Source organism: Pogona vitticeps, chromosome 1, assembly GCF_051106095.1.
Source record: "Pogona vitticeps strain Pit_001003342236 chromosome 1, PviZW2.1, whole genome shotgun sequence".
Classification (NCBI taxonomy): Eukaryota; Metazoa; Chordata; class Lepidosauria; order Squamata; family Agamidae; genus Pogona; species Pogona vitticeps.
In genome coordinates, this window is record NC_135783.1 from 255,570,787 (window position 1) to 255,597,965 (window position 27,179).

The 27,179-nt window shown below is 43.8% G+C and overlaps 1 protein-coding gene and 1 long non-coding RNA gene across 25 annotated transcripts in view; one reads left to right on the top strand and one right to left on the bottom strand.

Moving 5' to 3' along the window:
- BRSK2 (BR serine/threonine kinase 2) overlaps positions 1–27,179 on the top strand; it is a 536,847-nt gene that overhangs the window by 299,570 nt on the left and 210,098 nt on the right. The window lies entirely within an intron of this gene.
- The window catches only part of LOC144586050 (uncharacterized), a 41,440-nt gene continuing 28,950 nt past the window's right edge, over positions 14,690–27,179 (bottom strand). Inside the window, exon 2 of the long non-coding RNA XR_013540758.1 lies at positions 14,690–17,736. This is a non-coding gene — a long non-coding RNA (uncharacterized LOC144586050). The remainder of the gene's footprint in view (positions 17,737–27,179) is intronic.

The following is a 27,179-nucleotide window of genomic DNA, read 5'->3' on the forward strand; positions in this document are numbered from 1 at the left end:
TTATTTCTGTCAGGGAAAGGGTCATCTAATCTCAGAGTGTGAGAAATTAAAGCAGCTAAAAGGAATGGTGCCTCAGAATTCTAGTGGGACCAAGCCAAAAGCTGTGTTCTGTGTCCAGAAAGAGCAAAGCTCAGTGTCACTGAGGGAGCCGGTTGCCATGGCTACTCAGTCTGGGACAGCTGCCTCTGCTGATCAGGCTGAGGAAAATGGTCCTCTTCTGGAGGTAAAGCGCTGCTTGCTGATAAAAACAGATTCTCAGTTGTTTGAGACAGCAGGGGTGGACGTAGGAATACTTGACCGTCAGTATAGGGGGCTGGGGGACACTTGTTCCCAGGTAACCCTGTGCCATCCAGATATCATCCCTAGGGAGTTTATAATCCCAAATGAGAGCATGAAGGTGGCAGGGATTGAGGGCCAGGTAATCTCTCTGCCAGTAGCAGAGGTACCTGTCAACTTTCAAGGCTGGAGGGGAGTTTGGCGGCTAGCGATTTCATCGACTCTGCCAGCAGCCGTGCTCGTGGGAAATGACCTGGCTGAACATGTGAAACGGGTGCTAGTGATTACACGCTCACAAGCCACCACAGGGACAGTTCAGGGGGGTAATGATGAGCCAGAGACGGAAGCAGGTGGGGGAAGTTCAGAAGCTGTGGTGGAAACCTTAACCACAGACAGCAGATTTGGACAGGAGCAAAAGGCAGACGCCACTCTCCAAAAGTGTTTTGAACAGGTGACTGACGCCCAGCTAACACCTGAAACCCCAGTGAGATTTCTGGAGAAAAAGGGGATTTTATATAGAGAAACCCTGAGGAATATCTCAAAAGGGGGAGATGGGATCAGAAGTCAGCTGGTGGTACCTGAAAAGTATCGCCCCATGATCTTACAAAGGGGGCACTCTGACATGTTTGCTGCCCACTTAGGAGTGAACAAGACACAGCAGAGAATCACACAGAATTTCTACTGGCCTGACATAGGGAAGCAGATCAGGGAGTTCTGTAAACAATGTGATGTGTGTCAAAGGCAGGGAAATAACCGCGACAGGACCAAAGCAAAGTTGTGCCCTTTGCCTGTGATTGACACTCCGTTCAAATGCATAGGGGTGGATATTGTGGGACCTTTGCCCAAGGCCACAAAGAGGGGGAACAGGTTCATTCTAACAATTGTGGACCATGCCACAAGGTATCCTGAAGCCATACCCTTGACTAACATTGAAACTAACACAGTGGCCGATGCTTTGGTGGGGTATATGTCCAGGATGGGATTTGCCTCAGAGATAATCACAGATTTGGGCGCATCGTTCACATCAAAGCTCATGAAACGCTTATGGCAGATCTGTGGAATTAAGCACAAGGAAACCACTGCTTATCATCCTGAAAGCAATGGGTTAACTGAGAAGTTCAATGGGACTCTAATGCGCATGATTAGGGCTTACTTGGCAGAGAATCCAAACAATTGGGACCAGAAGCTGCAATCCCTTTTGTTTGCTTATCGATCAGTGCCACAAGCCAGTACCGGGTTTAGTCCATTTGAACTTCTATTTGGGAGACGGGTGAAAGGGCCCCTTGATTTGATCAAACAAAATTGGGAGCAGATCACCCAGGATGACCCACAAGACGTTGTGACTTACATAGACACCTTGATGAATGACCTAAAGCGAAATCTAGAGCTGGCAGCAGAAAACCTGCAAGCGCAGAAGGTCAAACAGAAAACATGGTATGACCGCAAAGCTAGAGAGAGGCACTTTGACCCAGGGGAGGAAGTGCTTTGGCTTAGGCCCTGCAGAGAGAATAAACTGCAGCTCAAATGGGCAGGACCATATAGGGTCATTTCCAAGATGTCAGACCTGAACTACCTTATAGAGCAGGAGGAGAACCAAGCAAGGAGGGTGGTTCATGTGAATGCCCTAAAACCCTACTACAGAGGGGAACAGAGGGTTCTATTTGCTATAAAAGCAGCTGAGAGTGAGGAAGCGGAATTACCCTTCTGGGAGGGTAGAGGGGAAGTAAAATACAACCCAGAGGAGGTAAAGATCAGTCCTGCACTCACCCAAGACCAGCAGCAAGAATTAAAAATGCTGCTTAATAAATATCAACAGGTATTTTCCAACAAGCCGGGGATAGTGAAGGGAGTGATGCATCGGATCCACACAGGGGATGCACCCCCGCAGGCAGTATCCCCATACCGAGTAACGGGACCCTATAGGGACAAGGTGCGGAAGGAGCTGGACGAGATGCTGAGGGAGAACATAATCGTCCCCTCTTCTAGTCCTTGGTCCTCTCCGATAGTCCTTGTGGACAAGCCTGATGGGAGCATTAGGTTTTGTGTCGATTACAGGAAGTTAAACCGTGTAACCACTCCTGATGCCTACCCAATGCCCAGGCTAGACAACCTGATTGAAACCATAGGGGGTTGTCGGTTCATCTCATCATTGGACCTGGTAAAGGGATATTGGCAATTAAGAATTGATCCCAGGGATCAAGAAAAAACTGCCTTTTGCAGCCCTTTTGGTCTCTATGAGTTTCGAGTCCTGAGCTTTGGTCTCAGAAATGCACCAGCCACATTCCAAAGGCTGATGGACCAGACCTTGGCAGGGCTCAGTGACTTTACAGTGGCCTACATTGATGACATAGGGATCTTCAGTAATACCTGGGAAGATCACCTGATACACCTGGAGTTAGTGCTGCAGAGGTTAAGTGCAGCAGGGCTAACAGTAAAGGCCAGCAAGTGTCAGCTGGGTAGCCCAGAAATAAAATACTTGGGTCACATGGTAGGGGGAGGAATGATAAAACCCCTGGAGGCCAAAATAGAAGCTGTTCGTGATTGGCCTAGACCCAACACCAAGAAAAAAGTCAAATCATTTCTTGGGTTGGTGGGCTACTACAGAAAGTTCATCCCGAGGTTTAGCGAGATTGCGGCTCCGCTGACCGATCTGACGAGGAAGAAGACTGATGACCGCATCCCGTGGACCAGCGACTGTGAGGCGGCGTTCCAGAGGTTGAAGGAGGCGTTAATCAACTATCCTGTCCTGCGTGCTCCAGACTTCGACCGGGAGTTCATCATCTACACCGATGCGTCTAACAGCGGGGTAGGAGCAGTTCTGTGCCAGGAGGATGAGAATGGTGACCAGCATCCAGTGTCCTACCTGAGTAGGAAACTTCAAAAAGGTGAGAGACATTTGGCAACCGTGGAGAAGGAGTGTTTGGCCATAGTCTACGCGATCCAGAAGGCCAAGCCTTACATCTGGGGAAGACATTTTGTTCTGTGTACTGACCATTCACCATTGCAATGGTTAAAGACAATGAAAACCCACAATAGCAAACTTATGAGGTGGGCTTTAAACCTACAGGACTATGACTTTGAAGTGAAGGTGGTCAGAGGGTCAGTGAACTGTGTTGCTGACGCCTTATCAAGAAGACCTGAAGACTGAAGACGGCGAAAGAACATGGACTATATGTATATAATGAAGACAAAAAGTTAAAATGTACCTGGTTTTAAATTGGTTTGTATTAATAAAGGTAAAATTGATGTAATGCATATGGTAAATGTTTGAAATGCCTATTTGCTATGTTTAACTTGGAGTGTAAGTATATGTAAGTATTATAGGGTATGTATAACTGTTGTTGTATGTTTTATACAGGTTGTTTTTTTGGTGAAAAGCACCTTAGCTTTCCCCCTACAAAACAACTTATAAAGAGGGGAGGTGTTACAGAACAGCACTGATGTTACCTGTCTGTCATGGGTTTGGAGGGAAAGTTCCATCCTATGGGGAGTGGAAGGCGGGACATCAGGAGGAGGGGCTGTACTGTATAAATATGTGATGCCTGTGTGGTGAAGAGGAGATGCTGAGACAGACTGTGAGACACTGGGTTGGGACGAAGCAGCAGCTGGGGAAGAAGAAGCTGTTGTGGGAGTCTGGGTGTCTGACAGGGTACTACTGTGTGTCAGAGTACCAGCCTGAAAGGTTCAGGGGTCTGTTGGTTAGCCAGAACTGATGGGTTCAGGGTCTGTGCTTTAAGTTAAAGGTTCTAGGTGAACCAAACTGTATGCTTGTGTGTGTGAGAATAAGCCACGTTACTTTATTTTATTCACCTGATTGTTTTATTTACCCTGTTTGTATTTAAAATAAACCTTATTCTTTTATTGTTTAAAAATCCATCCCTGGTCTGTGTGACTTATTATAGGGAATGGTTGGTGGCAGCTTAGTAACTGTGTGATAGATCCCAGTAGGTCTGGGTTTGTCACAAGCCTTTACATAGGAATAAGTCATAATAAGCCAGCTGGATAATTCTGTGAATTGTAATACCTGACTGTAAAGCTAGTAGTCAAGAGTTTGATCCCCCATTGTACCTCCTCCCAAGAGAAGAGCTAGCCTGTGTAGCCTTGGGCAAGCTGCATGGCCCAAGACCACCACTAGAAGAAGGGACTGGTAAATCACATCTGGCTACTCTATGCCTGGGAAAGCCTGGAAAAAGTCCAAATAAGTCAGAATCAACTTGACAGCACAAGTTAATTAGATAACTCAGAATCTAGTGGTGCTTACATTTGAGTGGGCGTATATAGGGTTGAACTATTGCTCTCTTCACCACCACTTTAGCCAAGAAATTGAGTTGTAAATATTTTGACTCTTGATAGAGCTTAATACAGGTTGTTGTTAGGTGCTGTCAAGTAGGAACTTACTTATAGCAACCCTAAGAGGGCTTTCAAGCTAACTGAGATGTTTAATTCTGATTTATTGCAACCGTTTCCAGAATTTTCCAGATTGAGAATACACATAAGTGACTTACCATTCCCTTCTTCTGGGAGCATCCTAGGAATGTACAGCTTGCCCAAGGCCACACAGGCTGGCTCTTCTCCCAGGGGGCACAATGAAGAAGCAGACTCCCAACCGCTAGCTCTGCAGCCAGATACCTAAACCAATGAGCAATCCAGGTAACCTAATAAAGGTTACATGCTTAATAGGAAAAATAATTAAGAATGAAACAGGACACCTATGCTAAGGACACCTATGAGAATTAAAATCTGGACTAGTGATACCACTTTGACCCAACTCTGGGAGGCAGTGGAAGACAGGAGGGCCTGGCGTGCTCTGGTCCATGGGATCACAAAGAGTCGGACACGACTTTACATCCAAACAACAACAGTGATAGCACAGACAATACTGCATTGCCAGGCATACGTAATATTATATAAGAGATTTTGGTTTTTCCTCTCACGTCACAAAGGAGCTGCCACGTCACTCTCACACCCTCACTTTATTCACGCTGCCACCAACCATTCCCTCATAAAACTCTTCAGACAAAAGTATAATTTTTAAAATAAAAACATGTTTATTGATAATAACAAAAGGAATGGTAAATCACTATAATAATTAAAATAAAAGGCAATCAGTATAATAAAGTACCCACACACATACTCTCTCTCAGACCTTCACTCTCTATATATAGCACAGTACTACACAACATGTACAAGCCCTAGCTCCCTAAATCCCTAACCAGACCCTATCAAGTCCCTATCTGACTCACACCTCATTCACTCCCCCTTAAATACCCTAGCTCCACCCTCTTATGTCCCACCTCCCATCACGCTATTGGCAGATGACAACCATAGCAATGACAGGCAGATGACATCACCGTTACTGTAACACTCCTCAAAATCAAACTAATGTAGAAACTGTATTTAATTTTAAGTTATCAGCATTTTGCTTTTTTGCTTTTTCTGTACAGCAAAGTTGAATTTTTTACAATCTCCAAATCTACCATAGTCTGAATTTGTAATTAAACTGAATGAATCTTCTGTAGTAAGTAGTGTTCATAATGTTAAAGTTTAAAAGGAATCATCACATTGCGCACTGGTTCTCCGCAGCCAGGTGCCATAATTGTTCTTGTTGCTCCAAAAACACAAGTAATGTGCTGTATTGTGCATCAGTAGTGCATAGCATTGTGGTCACCAGCAGACCCAAAAGAGACCTAAGAAGATACTCTCTGACAGCCAATTCTGAAAATTATATCTTGGAAATATCTATGAAAATCCAGAAGACAAAAACAAAGAATATTCCTCTTGCCACTTAGGATTGATAAGATAATGGCACAAAACTTGGAAAAATGTCTCTAAAAATGGGATGTAGAAGTACCTTATGATTTTACTTATGTGTTACTCACTGCACTGAGGTAGGTGTTACTCATTACATCTAAAAAGTAAGAGTGCTGATTACATGAATCATTGCCCAAAAAGGATTTCATTCTCAGATAACTCTTGTTTGCAGCTACTTAAACCACGTACTGGCAATATCTGTCTGTTTACAAAACAAGTTTTAAAATCAAACATATGAGTGACTTGAAACAAGGCTAACCCTTTTCTTCCTGAGCAATATAAAATAAATTGTGACTACTAAATATTAGCCCTGTTCTGGTAAAGTGACTTGGAGCATAGAGCAATTCATTCCTGGATGTAAAGCCAAAGGTGATGGTTCTGGACAGTCAATAGTCTAAGTACAGTAGATGGATTTTCTTTCAATGAACTGTGCATAAAAAGGATAGCTGAGCCCGTTGTCTCCCCTTTGGAGGTCCAAAAGGATCAAGATATTCAGAGTATCTGTTGTAATTGGTATCATGTTCTGAATTCAAAGGGTTTATGTATTAAAAACAGACTGGATGCAGATGCTGGGTGTGTGTCACATAACAAGGGTTCTTCTGTATAATGAAATGTCAAAGAAGCATCAAAAAGCATTCAGAATACATCAGTAGTCAACAAAAATCTCTTAAGAAATTAATGTGATATACTATATAAATTAAGTTAACACAAATCAACCACCATTGGCCAAAGTCATTGGAAGCAGACATAATTTGAAGTGGTGTTGACAGTATTTTTAAACATTCTTATATCATAGTCATGTAGCTGCTTCTGTCCCTAGGAGTGTTAGATAAAGAGTCCTCAGACAGATGAGGATGAAAGCTATAAAACTACGCTTATTCACCAGCTAGTGGGTATGTTCCACCAGTTGTATGCATTTTCTAAAACATAACATCCTGCTTCTTAAGCAGAGGATTTGATTGTGTGGTGTTTCTTGTTTGTTCCATTCATTTTAAGGCAATCTCCAGAGGGAAATATTTGTGCATCCGGAGACTGTTAACCTTAGAAAATGAAACTTCATTACAGTAACATCAAGTGGCTGATTTCAACTGCTCAGAGACAGTATGATTCATTATGGTAAACACTACTTTGCTTCTGGGCACCTCCCTCTCAGGCTGTGCCATTGTGATGCAGGAAGAACACGGAGAGTTTTGTGGCTTCTTGACATATCAGCCAAAACACTGTAGGGTACTGATAGCAATAGGGAGCATCATTATTCTTACAGTTACTTTCCCCCCCCCCCCTTGACCAAGTGGGTCTATTTGTAATAAGTGGTGGGGAAAGCTTTGGAACATCAAATTTTCTGTGAACGGATAAGCTGAGCTTCAGAACTTCAGAGTTATAAATATCTTTTGAGAAAGTGCATAATGGGAGCCCTTTGTACTGCTGTGGCTGCTAAAAATTATACAGCAGTGTAAAACATAACTAGTTCACTACTCCATAGCAGTGAGATACATTGAAGGCCTTCCTTCATGTATTTACTTACCTGAAAATTAACTCATTCTGCTTGAGCAGATGAAGGCTATCAGTCTGCTGAGAATACAATGTGGGAGATTATGCGCTCCAATAATAAATTAGGATATTGGGCTCTGGTGGAGCATTCAGATGATTTTATGTCAGCTGACTGAGCCGGGATTTCACCAAGCCTCTTGCTTATAAAGAACACCTCTCCTTTTTTCTTCACAGCATGAACAATCAAAACTGGACATCTCTAATTAACTATAGCTTCCTGCTCTGTTTGAACCAACAACTATAGGCCAGTTCAGAGAGATAGCATTAGAAAGGAGCCACAGCAAGTCTGAGACTTGTGTATATCCCACCCACCATGACTTCTCTGGTGTGGCTGCTAAGAGAACATTATATGATTTTGTTTCTCTTTTTGATTAATTTTAGTTTAGTGTTCCATTTGCAGATATCTGCAAGCGGGATCTGAAGGCCTTAGGAATGGACCTCAACAGATAGGAAACGTTGACATCTGAGTGTTCAACCTGGAGGCAGGTGGTGCATCATGGCCTTTCCCAATTTGAAGAGACCCTTGTCCAGCAGGCCAAGGTAAAGAGGCAGTCTTGAAACCAGCAAAATCAGGGAGCTGGACAGGGGAGAGATTATATTTGTCTTCAATGTGGAAGGGATTGTCACTCTCGAATTGGCCTTCTCAGCCACACTAGACGCTGTTCCAAGTCCTCTACTCAGAGCACATTACTATAGTCTCTCGAAACTGAAGGATGCCTAATCTAAAGTGTTACATTTAAAGCCTCAACTGTAATTAATATTAGTTGTAGTTTGTTTGAAACAAAAGAGCATCGTAATCTATGGTACAAATCTAGTGTTTTTCATTTAGAACACTGTTCAAATCAACCATGGTTTGTCTGGTTTGTCAAAACAGCAAGCTGTAATTAGTTAAAAATCGAAACTAAAGGATTTGATGTCTTCCTCCCAGGATGCTATCAGAGTAGGAGAGGAGAGGGTGTAAGCCTCAGTCTTGCTGCAGCACATTGCTCAGAAAGTGTGATTTCCCCCTTGTTATTTTTGTCAGACACAGTGGAAGTATAATGTTGGATCCTGGCCTTAATTTCCCAGTTGATGTCACAGCAAGGAATAATATATTAGAAACGTCCTGCTTTGATAGTTCATGGCACAAAGGTATGAACAAAGAATGTGAGTAGGAGATTTTGTTCATATTTTATCTTATGAAGCCAAAATATGGTTATCCCCAACAGGCCGTTATGTCAGTTGTATAGCAGCTGGGGGAAAAAAACCGTCTTGGTTTTCTTGCATCAAGGTCCTTGTTAAACTATGTCAGTTTTTGCAGTGTTCCATCATCAGTATGGAAGGGGCTGATTAGAAGATGTTCATAGGAATATATTCATTTCTATTCTGGTTTTCATTAGAGTTCTCTTGATGTAAAATTGAGGTGGTACAGGTAATGACTTCAGACACTTCATCTAAAGAAGCACCTTAAGCAAGGGCATTAATAGTAACTTCAGTCCACAATGTTCACTCCAACATATTCTGTCTAGAATAAGTATTCATACTATAATGAGAATTAGAGACCCAAGAAAAAGCCGACTATTGGTAGCTGGTCTGACTTTCTTCAAATATTGAAATTTTTGAAGTTGGTCTTCTGTTTTCCTCTTAACCCCCAATTAACCAGACCTTTACATCTGCATAGCACAGCAATACAGTATATAATTACAAGGAAAGGCTAAAACCTCTTTACAAAGTGATGGAGCCTCTTAAAAAATTTTTTTGCCTAGTCTGTGCAGGCCACCACACTCCTGTGCATCTCCCTATACTTCTGGCAACAGCTTCCCATACCTTTTTCTGTATTCTGTTTCTGATCTGTACCTTTGTGCATTGTGAGGCATTTCTCTGTTGTAATTTTATATATTTCTTCTTGAAGAGCTCAATGCTGCAAATGTATTCCGATGTCTAGACATTTATATTGGTGAACACTGTGACTGAAGAAAATTATACTACCAGAAAACATTTCCATGTCTATTTCTGGATAGATCTCTTGGAAATCATTTTAATAAGATTATTATAATGTCAGATCATTGATTTCTATCAAATACAAACTATATAGAAAAGTCACCAAAAGTGCAGTTATGACTTTCAGTAATGTTCATTTTCTCATTTTTGTTATGTTATGCATCTCCCTCTCAGTCGTCCACTCCTCATCTGATCTGAAACTCTTGCACTTCCAGAAACTGCATGATCAGAGTAATATATAAGATCTTCAGCTAATGGGAAGAAAGCTGAAAGCAGATACCTATGTTTATAACACTGAATAAACGTTTTGTAGATAGATAGACAGAGGCCTAAGTGGGTCAAAATACTCCCTATCATATCCAGTATTTAGCCTGTAGGAGTCATCTGGAAGTCTAGGTCTTAGAAGTACCGTACCTTTCTGCAGTTTAGCACATTTCTTAACCTTAGGCAGTTCACCTTTGAAAGTTATCCTTTTGCATAACTAACAAATAGGATGTAGCACAATTGAAGTAAGGCTGTATGTTTCACCAGAATCATTCTCACCTTTTGTAAAAGGGCAATGTAAAGTCAGCTTTTGTCTTGTAGCAGTGCTTGAAAAACAATGAAAGAAGAACAGTAGTTCATTGCCTAGTTTGGTGGTAGGAATAATCCACGAGAAAGAGGTTATGTGGCAACCTCAGACATAGTGCAAGGGTTTGGGTGCGGTCATCATTTTGGTGGCAGCACACCCTAATAAAAAGGTGTGTAAACATCACACTGTTATTTACAGTATATGTCCTGGAACAGAAATGCAAGGGGTTGAGCAGGCTTAGTATTGCACAACAGGATAAGAATTTTCATCTTTACCATTATTCATTCCAGAGAATGAATAATGGTAAAGATGAAAATAGCATTTTGATTGCTAACAACCAGAACGGTGTATCCGAGACCTAGATTCACAGCTTAGGAACATTCCTGAACTGTGGATTCCTGCTAAAGGATAAACAAGGTCTTAGGTATAGTGAATAATATTTTGACCCATTTAGGTTGCATGCCAGCCTTTCTGGAAATGTGTTATCTGGCCATTCTTACATGTGTCTTGGTCACATTTGGATTAGGTTATTACGAGTAATATGCACTGTCCTTGAAAAATAGTGAGAAGTTACAACAGGGATTTCTCTTCAACTGCACATGTACTTTTTTAGTCATGGTACTTCATCAAGCAATTTAATATTGTTTGGTCCTCCATGAAATATTTTGGTCGTAAAACCTGTTTAGAGATTTAGATTTCTCTTGCAGATCAGGCATGCCCTCCCACTGATTAAGACGATAATGATACTCAGTCCCTCCACTTCATCTTACAATATATAGATAAACCTATAAAATTGCTACTACTCCGTTGTACTACTGCTATGGAGCCTTTTCAGCAGGAAAGGATACTCTTCTGGGAAACTTACACAGCTTTCTTAACCTGCTGTCTCCACACACTTCCCCAAGTAGGTTTTTTTGGATCCTTGGGAGCAGAAGAAAGACACAGCTAAGCTATGCTGTGAAGTTACACTTGAGCAGGCAGAGAGAATCAAACCCTTTCAGAGTTGAGTTGATAATATTAATTACAGACTAAAATTCTGTTAGTTTTGCCCTGAAGCATAACCAAAACAGCATAACATTTTGAGGCATATTGTCTCAACTTATAGACGTGACTGATGCATACTGAGATGTATGACTCAGCTTGCAACAGGTAATGGCTATGGTGATGTGTTAACTTGAGGCAGTTTGCCACCAAAAGTTATGTTGTTTCCATTATGCCAGTATAAAACCCCAATAGAATTCTGGCCACAGTACAATTTTCTTTGGCTTCAGGGAAGGTGATGTTGCTTCCAGATGTTGCTTCTACCAGCCTTCCCAATTATAAGATTTATAGGAGTAGTGTTTCATTAATTTACAGATTTCTTGGTTTAAGGAATGTATCTACTAGTGGAACAAGTACAGCATTTTGTTGTTGTTTAGTTGTTGAGTTGTGTCCAGCTCTTCATGACCCCATGGACCAGAGCACACCAGGCCCTCCTGTCTTCCACTGCCTCCCGGAGTTGGGTCAAATTCATGTTCGTAGCTTCAATGACACTGTCCATCCATCTCGTCCTCTGTCGTCCCCTTTCCCTCCTGCCCTCACACTTTCACAACATCAGGGTCTTTTCCAGGGAGTCTTCTCTTCTCATGAGATGGCCAAAGTATTGGAGCCTCAGCTTCAGGATTTGTCCTTCTAGTAAGCACTCAGGATTGATTTCCTGCAAAATTGATAGGTTTGTTATCTTTCCAGTCCAGGGGACTCTCAAGAGCCTTCTCCAGCACCACAATTCAAAAGCATCAATTCTTCGGCGGTCAGCCTTCTTTATGGCCCAGCTCTCACTTCCATACATTGCTACTGGAAAAACCATAGCTTTGACCATGCAGAACTTTGTTGGCAAGGTGATATCTCTGCTTTTTAAGATGCTGACTAGGTTTGTCATCACTTTCCTCTCAAGAAGCAGGTGTCTTTTAATTTCATGGCTGCTGTCCCCAACTGCAGTTATCATGGAGCCCAAGAAGGTAAACTCTGTCACTGCCTCCATATCTTCCCCTTCTATTTGTCAGGAGGTGATGGGACCAGTGGCCATGATCTTAGTTTTTTTTTTATGTTGAGCTCCAGATCATTTTTTGCACTCTTCTCTTTCACCCTCATTAAGAGGTTCTTTAATTCCTCCTCACTTTCTGCCATCAGAGTGGTATCATCTGCATATCTGAGGTTGTTAATATTTCTTCCGGCAATCTTAATTCCGGCTTGGGATTCATCCAGTCCTTCCTTTTGCATGATGTATTCTGAATATAAATTAAATAAGCATGGGGACAATATACAGCCTTGTCGTACTCCTTTCCCAATTTTGAACCAATCACTTGTTCCACATCCAGTTCTAACTGTTGCTTCCTGCCCCATGTATAGGTTTCTCAAGAAATAGATAAGGTGGTCAGGCACTCCCATTTCCTTAAGAACTTGGCATAGTTTGGTTGTTGTGGGTTTTTCAGGGTTTTTGGCCATGTTCTGAAGGTTGTTTTTCCTAATGTTTCACCATTCTCTGTGGCCGGCATCTTCAGAGGACAGGAGTAGCACTGGCCACAGAGGCTGGCAAAACATTAGGAAGAACAACTTTCAGAACGTGGCCAAAGAACTCGAAAAACCCATAACAACCATTAGATCCCGGCTGTAAAAGCCTTCGCGAATACATTGCCATAGTTTGTTGTGGTCAACACAGTCAAAGGCTTTTACGTAGTCAATGAAGGAGAAGATGATGTTTTTCTGGAACTCTCTGGCTTTCTCCATAATCCAGCACATATTATCAATTTTGTCTCTAGTTCCTCTGCCCCTTCGAAATCCGGTTTGTAGTTCTGGGAGTTCTCGGTCCACATACTGCTGAAGCCTACCTTGTTGGATTTAAGTACAGCGTTAGAGCAGTATAAACAACAAATTCATGAAATATGTCTTCTTCCTTGAAATAGGTCACATTATGAGTGGAATATACTTTGCAAATTAAAAGAACACCAGTGTGCATTTGTAGTGGCCCCCATTATCACTACTATAGCTTTCAATAGTCATATCTATGGAATGGGAAGGAGAAAGAGTAGTCTCTTCCATCAAAGTAGAAGGATTTTAGATTGCCTTGTAATGTTTCTTAGTTAACTTGCTTGCAACAAATGTAGCTTAGACAAACTGTGACTCCATAACTGGTACTCTTAAAATTCCTTATCATGCTGCCAGAGTTAAACACAGTAGGGCACCCTAGGCTGCTTAAGGGACAGGACAAAGGGGTGTGCTTGTTTGTTGTATGTAGAGCTGAGGTAAACCACAGGTAAGTCAAGCTTTGGATACCGATCCTGCAACATACAGTTCGTTCATTTGTTTATTAAAGTTCTAGACCATCTGACCAGTGGTCACTCTGAACGGTGTACAACAATAAAAATGAACTGTACAATATATAACAAAAATATACAATAGAACTAAAAGTTCCTGTTTACAAAACATTACCCATAGGACTGCTGTGACATACAAATGTGAACTGTAAGCAAGGAACCATTGTTAAGCAATGGCACAACACACTAAATGCTCTGTGTATATCTTCTCATACACCTTTCTAAATCATAACATGCTGCTTTTGTGAATTAGTATTAAGCTCTATAGGCAGTCATCATTTTGGAACCTGAATATGAATTGTGCACACACATTATTTGCAGTTGGAACCCTTGTTGTGGACAAAAAGGGATGTTGATTTACTGAAGATTTAGTAGCAGAATTTCATAGGCAATGTAGAAGAGTTAATATGTAATGACAGTTGTGCCAGCTCCCCAGTTGAGGATTTTTTTTTCCTGCTTAAATAACTCCTTAACAATAGTGGTCTGATGAAGATAGTAGTAATCTGGTGGGTTGTCTATATACTACAGGAGGGGAAGACAGAGGGAGGTTGATTATCTGATCTAAAGAGGAAGTTACTTCTCTTCTTAATACTGTACTTACAGTGTCTCTAGGGAAAGTCAGAGTGGATAACCAGATAGGTTTTATTTATATTTTGTAATGGCAAAATGCTCTATCTTGTTATGATTGTTGCCTTAATTATTTCCTAAACACCAGACCGTTTCACACAGTCCTCTGTCTACAGAAAGAGCCAGAAGGGTCGTAGGACTACTGGAACCATTTTAATTTGGTTTTAGGAGCCATATGAGAATGATACTGCATAATAATCTGAAATTACAGTCCTGCAATGCAGCAAAATAGGAAGCAAGCGGGAGGGAAAATAGGCAACACTTCTTCCTGCACCATAGAGAACTGTGTATTTGGGTCAGCCGAGTCCTAAAGCAGAATTTCTGTGCAGTCTCTTCAACCCACTTTCATACATTATTGAGAAAGACAGTGAGCCTTTAAGAAACCAGGGCAAGTATTAATAAGCAACATACTTTTAATGGGATACCATGCCTGTGTACTATTTTCTAGTTACTGTTTCAAAAGGTACATATGTAAAATGTTTCTGTTGAGTTTATTGCAATCTAAACAAGAGTATGAAAATTTATTATTATTATTATTATTTTTTGGTAATTTTGTCAGTGCAGTTCCTATTGACAGCATTTGGAATGTTTGGGAAGAAGGAAATGGTCCAATAGCAGGGAGAGTCCCAAATGTATTAATAACAGGATAACAAGTTTTGCCATGGGCTGCTGCTTTTGAAAGTTAGATGTGGTGGGAAAATTACAACTGCAAGACATTTTCAGCTTTCACTCTAAACTAGGATTTGTTGTCTGCTCTGCCAATGTTCTTTCTCTCCAGTAATTTCCTTGCTTAATCCCGGTGCTACTATTTCATCTGTTGTTATGTGTTGTCAAGTCACCTCCAATTTACAGTGAACCTATGCAAGACCAATCTCCAAAATGTGCTGACCTGAGTGTTCCAAGCCCTCCATACAGAGCACGTTACCATAGTCTCTTGAGACTGAAGGATGCCTAACTTAACCTGAACTCAACAGCCCTGCTCAGTTGTTGTAAACTCCGGCTACAGAGTCACACTTCCTCTTTTCCTGATGCCTTCCACCTTTCCCAGCATTATTGTCTTTTCTGGAGAATCATGTCCTCTCATGATGTCCTCAAAGTAGGGTAACTTCAGTTTTGAAATTTTTTCCTCCAGAGATAGTTCAGGCTTGTTTTTCCAACAACGCTTGGTTCTGCTTTGTTCTCTACTTTTGTATTCCAGCCACATATGAATATAAGCATGTCTTGCTTTGATTCATGATTAACTTCCTCCTGTATGCTTGCATAAAGGTTTTCAGTGTCATGTTGTTCACCATCTGTAGTTGGAACATAGACTTGAATGATGGTTATGTTGGTAGGTTCTCCACAGAGTCTGATTGGTATTATTGGTCAGACCTTGTATGATAGCCCCTAACTGACTGCGCTCCATTTTGCCTCAGTATTGCACCCACTCTGTTTCTTCTGAGTTTGTCATTTCCAAAGCAGAACACTTCTGCACAGTACTAACAAACGTTGGCTTGAGTGTTAGCCCAATTGCCTCCTCTGTCAGTGTCACATTCAGTTACTACTGCAGTTCAATAGTTGCCTTGAGGGGGATGGATGCATCTTAGTCTGTGCTGAGGCTCCTGCCTCCTCAGCGGGGGCTCCTTCACCTTCTCTTCCTCTGGAGCTGCCTGGCTTCCTCATGAGGCTTGGTTTGGGGGTCTTGGCTTGGTGAGGAGGATTCCTCCTGAGCCACCTTGCTGCTTACAGCCTGCTCCTTGCCTTTTCTGGCTGCTGCTGCTCAGAAAGCAGCAGGCCGGGGGGGGGCACCTTTGTCTCATTATTTTCTTTGTCTCGTTATTCATGGCTTGTTTTTTGGGGTGATGGCAGCAGCAGCTCCCTCTCCTCCCCCCCCCCACAGCAACAGATGCAGTGACTCTCCCTTGGGCGTTGGGCAGAGTGCTCAAGGGTGCTCCTCTAGCTACTTACTTGGGAGCAAATCTTCATGTAAAGCTCTGAGGCAGCCAAGACAAGAACACAGGGCTCCTGCTGCTGCCACTATTTCATCTAGAATTGATTTTAATTATGCTTTACCACTGGACTCAGTTTGGCTTAACTGAACAGTTAAGCTAATCCACTGGCAGTGCATTACTATTGGCCCTTCCCCTTTATTTCTTTTTCCGCTGATTTTTTTATCAAATAAAAAAAAAACAACAATTCAGACCGGTATTCCAAATCAGTATTTTCACACACACCCTTTTATATATATTTGCAGTGTATGCTTAGAGTTAGAAATCTTGATCTTGCCAAGTGGATTCAATTGCCTTCTATTTTATTTATTTCTTTTTTCCCCCCTCTGGCATCTTGGGAGAGTTCTCAGTACCAACCAGTATTGAATAGAAACCTATGATTGTGGAAGTTCTATGCCTGTAGGAAACATGAATTGAGATGTTCATTTTAGTAGCTCCCAAATTATGCTGCACCTCAGTTCAGCCGATTCTCTGTTTGTTTGTTTCTACTTATAAAATCTATTACGTTACCTTTCAATTACATGTTCAGCCTGAAGGCATCAATGTGCAATAAAACATTTCAATAAAGCATTCAGTCTGGAAACTCTGGGTCCTCTGATTAAAAAAAAAAAGGATTGATCAGACTTTCATCCCCATATCTTAAACATAGCTCTTACTTTGGAGGGAGAGATCCATGGCTTGAGTTCTGCTCCTGCCCCATCCCCAGACATTTCCAGGACTGTTTGCTGTGGGAGTTCACAGCTCTGATCTAATAGACCAGACCTTTGGGGAAGATATGTGGTATGTTGGGGAAATGGCACTAAGGGAAGGATATGAATGTGCTGGATCTGTTACTCTGCCAGTGCAGAGCCATGCCTGAAATATGGAGGTGAATTTAGAGAGTCTGAGTTGGATCCCAATAAATTTTATTTAAAGTTTTTTTTAAGGACCCATGGAGGTGGGGAAGAAAACAGACATCACATTTTTTTAATTCCATCTTGCAGAGCTTTGGATAGATTGGAGTCTGCAGTATGGGAGCACTAATTGGAGCTTCTTCATCTTAGGACTGCATTGTAAAATTATTTTAAGGTTTTAAAGATAAATTCTGAATTCACAAAAATGCTAAAAACCAACAAGCAAAATTCAGTGGTATTATTTTTAATAGATTTGGAACCTGACAGATCTCCGAGGGAAGGCTCTTCCAGAGCATGAGTTACATGAAGAAATATCTGCTCCAGATCCACCTTTTGGCTTTCTCTGCAGATTTAAAGCCATTAGGAGGCTCAGGTGGAAGGAGGTCTTTCCATGTTTTCAACATGCAGGAACAGAAATGTAAATGGGCTTGCAGTGTTTTAGATTAAGGACTAGGTGCTCTGTTTTAGTGCTGCTGTGTCACAAACTGAGGAAGTGTTTCAGCCCAGGTGATTGTGTTCCCCGAGCAGTGCTGCTGTAGAAAGGAGCATAGTGGCGTCTCATAAAGATGTTTCATAGTGCAGAAATGATTGAAGAAGAGACTTGACATGAGTGGGACTGGGGCATGATGAAAGCAATTCACATGCACTCTCTTGAAAGTTTTTTTAAGCTGGTTGGAAGTCAGCACCTAAGGAAACAAAATGACAAATAGTGTAATAAGTGAGCGTAACTGTAGCAGTAGAGGAGAATGCGTCAATTTTTACTTAACACTACAGGACAAAAAACTCCCACCCACCTCCCATCAAATAGACTGCTGTGCCTTGTTGCTTTGAAGGTGTTTTGTGTTGATTTTGTTTACTGTTTTTTAGTGTAGTATTTTTGAGATGGGCAGAGAATGAACCACAAACAACAAACAAAAAAACCACAAGCTGGGCCGGTTTGTGGTTCATTTTGTGGGCAGTTCAGGGAACCACAGTTTCACAAACTGAAAGAAAACACTGAACTTTTTCATCGTTGCCATTTCATTTCCCTTTGTTTCCCCCTGCTTCATGGGCTACCTTGCTGGCTCTGGGCATTCTCCTTCCCTACACCACACTGCTGCTGCTGCCCAGCTGAGTAGGACAGTAGGCTGTCTAGGGCCTACATCCTGCCCCAGTGCTTCTTGCACTGGGGCAGGAAGTAGGCTCCAGATAACTACAGTCCTACTCAGCTAGGCAGTACAGCAGTGGCCATGAGGAAGCCTGGATCAAATAATGTAGGTGCAGGGGCCCATAAAAGGGGGGGCCAGGGTAGGAAACCCATGAAGAAAGTGCCCCTTTTCATGTAGAGATGGGCCCAAACTGAACTAGGAACCAATTTGTTGTTGTTTTTTTTAATTCAGTGTGGATTGTGGATGCCGACAAACCATGAACAATCACAAATTGCCATTGTGCTGGTTCATACTCATCTCCTTTTAAAATATTTGTGTACTCACTGTTTTTAGCTTTCAAATATTGTATTTTAATGATGTAAGCTGCCTTGGGTTCTCTTTAAGGAGAAAAGTGGGATAAAAACATTATAAATAAATAAATAAATAAATAAATAAATAAATAAATAAATAAATAAATAAATACATACATACATACATACATACATACATACATACATACATACATACATACATACATACATACATACATACATACATACATACATACATACATACATACATACATACATTGATAGAGACTGGAGTAATCATGGAGCAAGTATGGCAGAATATTTAAATCCAAAAGATCGCAATATCATACAGTGAACGGCAGCAGGAGAGATAGGGGAAACAAATCCAATGTCCCTTTCATTTTGAACCTTCCAGATCAGCTTGAAATTTATTAATACTGAGTCATTTTAAAAGTCAGATTGTTTATTTCCCTACACTAGACATAATGTTGGAATATAGTGCTGCTTGTTCTCTCTCTTATCACATGGGCCAAGAGGGAGGGCCTACTTTTTTAACTGGGAAGTTTCTGGACCTTGCCTTCATTTCCTTAGGAGGTTTAGGCCTGGATGAAGCTCAGGTGCGTTCTCTTTGGATGTCTTGCTGAAGCCTTTTGTTCTGTGGGGGGGGGCTGCTTGTTCTCTCTCTTATCACATGGGCCAAGAGGGAGGGCCTACTTTTTTAACTGGGAAGTTTCTGGACCTTGCCTTCATTTCCTTAGGAGGTTTAGGCCTGGATGAAGCTCAGGTGCGTTCTCTTTGGATGTCTTGCTGAAGCCTTTTGTTCTGTGGGGGGGGCTGCTTGTTCTCTCTCTTATCACATGGGCCAAGAGGGAGGGCCTACTTTTTTAACTGGGAAGTTTCTGGACCTTGCCTTCATTTCCTTAGGAGGTTTAGGCCTGGATGAAGCTCAGGTGCGTTCTCTTTGGATGTCTTGCTGAAGCCTTTTGTTCTGTGGGGGGGGCTGCTTGTTCTCTCTCTTATCACATGGGCCAAGAGGGAGGGCCTACTTTTTTAACTGGGAAGTTTCTGGACCTTGCCTTCATTTCCTTAGGAGGTTTAGGCCTGGATGAAGCTCAGGTGCGTTCTCTTTGGATGTCTTGCTGAAGCCTTTTGTTCTGTGGGGGGGGGCTGCTTGTTCTCTCTCTTATCACATGGGCCAAGAGGGAGGGCCTACTTTTTTAACTGGGAAGTTTCTGGACCTTGCCTTCATTTCCTTAGGAGGTTTAGGCCTGGATGAAGCTCAGGTGCGTTCTCTTTGGATGTCTTGCTGAAGCCTTTTGTTCTGTGGGGGGGGCTGCTTGTTCTCTCTCTTATCACATGGGCCAAGAGGGAGGGCCTACTTTTTTAACTGGGAAGTTTCTGGACCTTGCCTTCATTTCCTTAGGAGGTTTAGGCCTGGATGAAGCTCAGGTGCGTTCTCTTTGGATGTCTTGCTGAAGCCTTTTGTTCTGTGGGGGGGGCTGCTTGTTCTCTCTCTTATCACATGGGCCAAGAGGGAGGGCCTACTTTTTTAACTGGGAAGTTTCTGGACCTTGCCTTCATTTCCTTAGGAGGTTTAGGCCTGGATGAAGCTCAGGTGCGTTCTCTTTGGATGTCTTGCTGAAGCCTTTTGTTCTGTGGGGGGGGGCTGCTTGTTCTCTCTCTTATCACATGGGCCAAGAGGGAGGGCCTACTTTTTTAACTGGGAAGTTTCTGGACCTTGCCTTCATTTCCTTAGGAGGTTTAGGCCTGGATGAAGCTCAGGTGCGTTCTCTTTGGATGTCTTGCTGAAGCCTTTTGTTCTGTGGGGGGGGGCTGCTTGTTCTCTCTCTTATCACATGGGCCAAGAGGGAGGGCCTACTTTTTTAACTGGGAAGTTTCTGGACCTTGCCTTCATTTCCTTAGGAGGTTTAGGCCTGGATGAAGCTCAGGTGCGTTCTCTTTGGATGTCTTGCTGAAGCCTTTTGTTCTGTGGGGGGGGCTGCTTGTTCTCTCTCTTATCACATGGGCCAAGAGGGAGGGCCTACTTTTTTAACTGGGAAGTTTCTGGACCTTGCCTTCATTTCCTTAGGAGGTTTAGGCCTGGATGAAGCTCAGGTGCGTTCTCTTTGGATGTCTTGCTGAAGCCTTTTGTTCTGTGGGGGGGGCTGCTTGTTCTCTCTCTTATCACATGGGCCAAGAGGGAGGGCCTACTTTTTTAACTGGGAATTTTCTGGACCTTGCCTTCATTTCCTTAGGAGGTTTAGGCCTGGATGAAGCTCAGGTGCGTTCTCTTTGGATGTCTTGCTGAAGCCTTTTGTTCTGTGGGGGGGGGGCTGCTTGTTCTCTCTCTTATCACATGGGCCAAGAGGGAGGGCCTACTTTTTTAACTGGGAAGTTTCTGGACCTTGCCTTCATTTCCTTAGGAGGTTTAGGCCTGGATGAAGCTCAGGTGCGTTCTCTTTGGATGTCTTGCTGAAGCCTTTTGTTCTGTGGGGGGGGCTGCTTGTTCTCTCTCTTATCACATGGGCCAAGAGGGAGGGCCTACTTTTTTAACTGGGAAGTTTCTGGACCTTGCCTTCATTTCCTTAGGAGGTTTAGGCCTGGATGAAGCTCAGGTGCGTTCTCTTTGGATGTCTTGCTGAAGCCTTTTGTTCTGTGGGGGGGGCTGCTTGTTCTCTCTCTTATCACATGGGCCAAGAGGGAGGGCCTACTTTTTTAACTGGGAAGTTTCTGGACCTTGCCTTCATTTCCTTAGGAGGTTTAGGCCTGGATGAAGCTCAGGTGCGTTCTCTTTGGATGTCTTGCTGAAGCCTTTTGTTCTGTGGGGGGGGGGCTGCTTGTTCTCTCTCTTATCACATGGGCCAAGAGGGAGGGCCTACTTTTTTAACTGGGAAGTTTCTGGACCTTGCCTTCATTTCCTTAGGAGGTTTAGGCCTGGATGAAGCTCAGGTGCGTTCTCTTTGGATGTCTTGCTGAAGCCTTTTGTTCTGTGGGGGGGCTGCTTGTTCTCTCTCTTATCACATGGGCCAAGAGGGAGGGCCTACTTTTTTAACTGGGAAGTTTCTGGACCTTGCCTTCATTTCCTTAGGAGGTTTAGGCCTGGATGAAGCTCAGGTGCGTTCTCTTTGGATGTCTTGCTGAAGCCTTTTGTTCTGTGGGGGGGGCTGCTTGTTCTCTCTCTTATCACATGGGCCAAGAGGGAGGGCCTACTTTTTTAACTGGGAAGTTTCTGGACCTTGCCTTCATTTCCTTAGGAGGTTTAGGCCTGGATGAAGCTCAGGTGCGTTCTCTTTGGATGTCTTGCTGAAGCCTTTTGTTCTGTGGGGGGGGCTGCTTGTTCTCTCTCTTATCACATGGGCCAAGAGGGAGGGCCTACTTTTTTAACTGGGAAGTTTCTGGACCTTGCCTTCATTTCCTTAGGAGGTTTAGGCCTGGATGAAGCTCAGGTGCGTTCTCTTTGGATGTCTTGCTGAAGCCTTTTGTTCTGTGGGGGGGGCTGCTTGTTCTCTCTCTTATCACATGGGCCAAGAGGGAGGGCCTACTTTTTTAACTGGGAAGTTTCTGGACCTTGCCTTCATTTCCTTAGGAGGTTTAGGCCTGGATGAAGCTCAGGTGCGTTCTCTTTGGATGTCTTGCTGAAGCCTTTTGTTCTGTGGGGGGGGCTGCTTGTTCTCTCTCTTATCACATGGGCCAAGAGGGAGGGCCTACTTTTTTAACTGGGAAGTTTCTGGACCTTGCCTTCATTTCCTTAGGAGGTTTAGGCCTGGATGAAGCTCAGGTGCGTTCTCTTTGGATGTCTTGCTGAAGCCTTTTGTTCTGTGGGGGGGGCTGCTTGTTCTCTCTCTTATCACATGGGCCAAGAGGGAGGGCCTACTTTTTTAACTGGGAAGTTTCTGGACCTTGCCTTCATTTCCTTAGGAGGTTTAGGCCTGGATGAAGCTCAGGTGCGTTCTCTTTGGATGTCTTGCTGAAGCCTTTTGTTCTGTGGGGGGGGCTGCTTGTTCTCTCTCTTATCACATGGGCCAAGAGGGAGGGCCTACTTTTTTAACTGGGAAGTTTCTGGACCTTGCCTTCATTTCCTTAGGAGGTTTAGGCCTGGATGAAGCTCAGGTGCGTTCTCTTTGGATGTCTTGCTGAAGCCTTTTGTTCTGTGGGGGGGGCTGCTTGTTCTCTCTCTTATCACATGGGCCAAGAGGGAGGGCCTACTTTTTTAACTGGGAAGTTTCTGGACCTTGCCTTCATTTCCTTAGGAGGTTTAGGCCTGGATGAAGCTCAGGTGCGTTCTCTTTGGATGTCTTGCTGAAGCCTTTGTTTCCTGACCGCGCGCCTAACGGCGCGCGAAATTCTCAAATACTCTCTCTATCTCCAATCCTAATATGGTAAATAGAAATCACCTGAGCAAAGGCAGAGTCTCAGCTGTAAAGGAGGATGAGCAGGAGAGTGTGTCTAACGGCATGTGAAACTCTCTAATCCTACTTTTTACCCAAATTTGGTAAATAGGAAAACCAACTAACATCTCGTACACCTGGGGGGAGTATACTTTTAAAGGTCAGATCATACTTCCATACTATTAGAGATCAGGCCGGGTCGGTGGGGCTCGTCAGCCCTGGAAGGCAGCCCATCTAGGAGAAGGACCACTCCGAATTTAAACCTCCACTGCCTTGTGGCTATATCCACTTATGGAAAGGGCTTCAGGAGATAACCTCGAGGCAAAATCCGGAGCCGGAGTCCCGGAGGCATTTTCTTTCATTCTGCCAACTCCTGCGACGTTGCTGGAACCAGTTGTATTGGCTCTTGCCTTTCCACTGGACCATTTCAGCGATGTGGAGAGGGGGGATTTGCTGCTTGGGTAACAGCCTATCCTCCATACTATTTTACCCAGGCTTCGTGCTCTGGAGAGGACACTCCAGCTTCGCATACAGCGTCGAAACAACACGGGAAGTAGCAGTTACCGGTTATAAGTCTCTGCTCAATTGGCGTAGAGCAGGACGCCAGGGGCTACTTCTGACGGTGGGAGAGGTCATTGCACCTCACTAGGTAGATACCGCCCGCCTTAAGCTGGGCAGCCCCCAGCCAGTAAGGTGCTACCTCGCCACGGTCTGTTAACCTCACGGGGTGCGTGGGGTTTAGGGTGAAACCCGACAAGCAGATCGACAACCGTGCACCATGCAACAATCATAAGAAAACTTCTGCCCTAAAGCTGGGCACCTGGAATGTACGGACAATGACCCCTGGCTTTCCTGACTACGGCTTTCCTAACGACCTGCAAGAAATAGACGATGTGCGCAAGACAGCTGTCATTGACATGGAACTGAGTAGACTGCAGATGGACATTGTTGCCCTGCAAGAGACAAGACTGCCAGACTCGGGATCTGTCAAAGAAAAAAACTTCTCATTCTTCTGGCAGGGAAAACCATCGAATGAGACCAGGGAATATGGTGTTGGGTTTGCAGTCAGAAACACTCTCCTGAGATGCATTGTTCCACCCACTGTGGGGAGTGAAAGAATCCTGTCTCTGCAGCTCCACTCATCAGCAGGACCAGTAACCCTCATTAGTGCATATGCACCAACACTGTCATCCACTCCAGAAGTGAAAGACAAATTCTACGACGATCTGGCAGCCACTATCAAAAATGTCCCTGAAAGAGAGTCACTGTTCATTCTTGGAGACTTTAATGCTAGAGTTGGTGCTGATCACAATTCTTGGCCCACTTGTCTAGGCCATTTTGGCATTGGAAAGATGAACGAAAATGGCCAACGCTTACTGGAGTTTTGCTGTTACTATGGTCTCTGTGTCAGCAACACATTCTTTAATACGAAGCTGCAACACAGAGTTTCCTGGAGACATCCAAGATCCAAGCATTGGCATCAGCTCGATTTGATCCTCACTAGACGTTCTAGCCTTCCTAGTGTTACGATCACACGCAGCTACCAGAGTGCTGACTGCGATACTGATCACTCCCTGGTGTGTAGTAGAGTAAAACTGCGAACAAAGAAATTGTATCACATGAAAAAGGAAGGAAGACCACGTATTGACATCAACAAGACTCGCGATCAAAGAAAAGTGAAGGAATTTGCCCAAGCACTCGAGGAAACCCTTCCAGGTCCAGCTAATGTAAATGCACCTGAACGATGGAAACACTTCAAGAACACTGTCTACAACACCGCCTTGTCCACCTTCGGCAAGAAGACCAGAAAGATGGCTGACTGGTTCGAAGCCCATTCGGAGGAGTTAATGCCAGCCATTGAGGATAAGAGAAGAGCTCTAGCAGCATACAAAGCCTGTCCTAGCGAGTACAACCTGCAAGCTCTTCGAGCCGCTCGTAGCCAAGTCCAACAGGCTGCCAGGAGATGCTCCAATGACTACTGGCTTCAGCTTTGCTCTCAGATACAGATAGCAGCGGACACAAGTAACATCAAAGGAATGTATGATGGTATCAAGCAGGCCTTAGGTCCATTACAGAAGAAATCTGCTCCCTTGAAGTCTACTACAGGTGTGATCATCCAAGACCGAGCACAGCAGATGGAACGCTGGGTGCAGCACTACTCCGAGCTATATTCCAGAAAGAATGTAGTAACCGAAGAAGCATTAAATAACATTGAGTGCCTGCCTGTCTTGGAAGAGCTGGACAGCGAACCAACCCTAGCAGAAATAAATGCGGCCTTGGATTCCCTCACCTCTGGCAAGGCACCTGGAAGGGACAACATCCCTGTTGAAGTGCTGAAATGCGGTAAGGAGATCATCATCACCGAACTGTATGAAATCTTTTGTCTCTGCTGGAGGGAAGGTGGAGTACCACAGGACATGAAGGATGCAAACATTGTCACGTTGTACAAGAACAAAGGTGACAGGGGTGACTGCAATAACTACCGTGGTATCTCTCTTCTTAGCGTTGTAGGGAAGCTGCTTGCCCGTGTTGTGCTGAAGAGGCTCCAGGTGCTTGTAGACAGAGTCTATCCGGAATCACAGTGTGGATTTCGAGCAAATAGATCCACCACTGACATGGTATTCTCCCTCCGACAGTTGCAGGAGAAATGCAGGGAACAACAACAGCCACTCTTAGTGGCCTTCATAGACCTTACAAAAGCATTTGACTTGGTTAGCAGGGATGGCCTTTTCAAAATACTTCCCAAGATTGGATGTCCACCTCGTCTCCTTAACATCATCAGGTCCTTCCACGATGGAATGAAAGGCACTGTAGTTTTTGACGGCTCAACATCAGATCCCTTTGACATCCGAAGCGGAGTGAAACAGGGCTGTGTCCTCGCACCAACACTTTTTGGGATCTTTTTTGCTGTCATGCTGAAGCATGCCTTTGGAACTGCAACAGAAGGTGTCTATCTCCGGACTAGATCAGATGGAAAGCTCTTTAATCTCTCTAGATTGAGAGCAAAGACCAAAGTCCAGCTGAAATGCATGAGGGACTTCCTCTTTGCAGACGATGCAGCCATTGTTGCCCACTCTGCTGAAGACCTCCAACAACTCATGAACCGTTTCAGCAAGGCCTGCCAAGACTTTGGACTAACAATCAGCCTGAAGAAAACACAAGTCATGGGCCAGGGTGTGGACTCACCTCCCTCTATTACCATCTCCACACAAGAATTGGAGGTTGTTCATGACTTTGTGTACCTTGGCTCAACCATCTCTGACACCCTCTCTCTAGATGTCGAGCTGGATAAACGCATTGGGAAAGCAGCCACCATGTTCTCTAGACTCACAAAGAGAGTATGGCTCAATAAGAAACTGACAACACATACCAAGATCCAGGTCTATAGAGCCTGTGTCCTGAGCACACTCCTGTACTGCAGCGAGTCCTGGACCCTTTGTGCCCGGCAGGAGAGGAAGCTGAACACCTTCCATATGCGTTGCCTACGACGGATTTTTGGTATCACCTGGCAGGACAGAGTTCCAAATAGAGTAGTCCTAGAACGAGCTGGAATTTTCAGCATGCATACATTACTGAAACAGCGACGTCTACGCTGGCTTGGGCACGTTGTGAGAATGGCTGATGGTCGGATTCCAAAGGATCTCCTATATGGAGAATTAGTGCAGGGAAATCGCCCCAGAGGGAGACCACAGCTGCGATACAAGGATATCTGCAAGCGGGATCTGAAGGCCTTAGGAATAGACCTCAACAGATGGGAAACTCTGACATCTGATCGTTCAGCCTGGAGGCAGGCAGTGCATCACGGCCTCTCCCAATTTGAAGAGACCCTTGTCCAGCAGGCTGAGGCAAAGAGGAAGTCACAAAGGAAGCAAAACCAGGGAGCTGGACAGGGGACAGATTGGATTTGTCTCCAGTGTGGAAGGGATTGTCACTCTCGAATTGGCCTCCTCAGCCACACTAGACGCTGTTCCAAGTCCTCCATACAGAGCACGATACCATAGTCTTTCGAGACTGAAGGATGCCTACAGTGCTAAGAATGTGTCAGAGACACTAAATACTTTTAAGTTGGCATTGTTTTGCTTAACACATGTAGCACAGTAATTTTAAACCAGGGATAGGAACGATGCAGTCTACAGGCTGTGTGTAGCCTTAGAAACTATTTTTTTTAAAAAAAATCCCCCCAGCCTTCCGCCTGAAGGGCAGGTGAACTCTGGGTGAATACATCATCAGTGGAGAGAGAAAAGGGAAAGGTCCTTTGTGTGTGGGGGGGGGGGGGCAGAAGGGAAATGAGCAATTTCTATAC